Below are 508 nucleotides of genomic sequence, written 5' to 3'. Positions count from 1 at the left end.
GATGTCATCATGACGTCAGCATGACGTCAGCAGTCAACAGAGGTGTTGACTGGTCAAACTGATGTGTGGGTCCGTTCTGTCATAGGCTGATAACTAATTAACAATTACTTAGTTTAATTAGCAGGTTAAGTAAATTTAACTAGTTAAGTAATCAGGATTTCATTAAGTTAATTAATTAATTGATTAATTAATATTTGTATTCACTTATTTATCTATTTATTTTTAATTCTTTTTTTAAAACGTTCAGGGGGTGTGGGGCCCGTTTGTCATTGGGCCAGGGGGAGGTTGCGGGCGCCGGGCAAACGGGCATGGGGAGCTGCGGGTTTGGCCCGAGCGGGTGTGCCCAGCCGGGCGCCGGAGCAGGGGAGGCCAGGAGGAGGCCAAGGCCAGGCGCGGGTGGGGCGTCGTGGCGCGGCGAGTGCGGGCGAGGGTGGCAGAGGCCACGGCGGGCGCAGGTGGACGACGGCGGCAGCGCCCGCAGCGTCAGCCACCGCAGCAGACCAACACG

This window comes from Triticum dicoccoides, chromosome 7B (genome assembly GCF_002162155.2).
Source record: "Triticum dicoccoides isolate Atlit2015 ecotype Zavitan chromosome 7B, WEW_v2.0, whole genome shotgun sequence".
NCBI lineage: Eukaryota > Viridiplantae > Streptophyta > Magnoliopsida > Poales > Poaceae > Triticum > Triticum dicoccoides.
The sequence above is the reverse complement of the archived record's forward strand: the minus strand, read 5'-3'. Positions refer to the sequence as shown.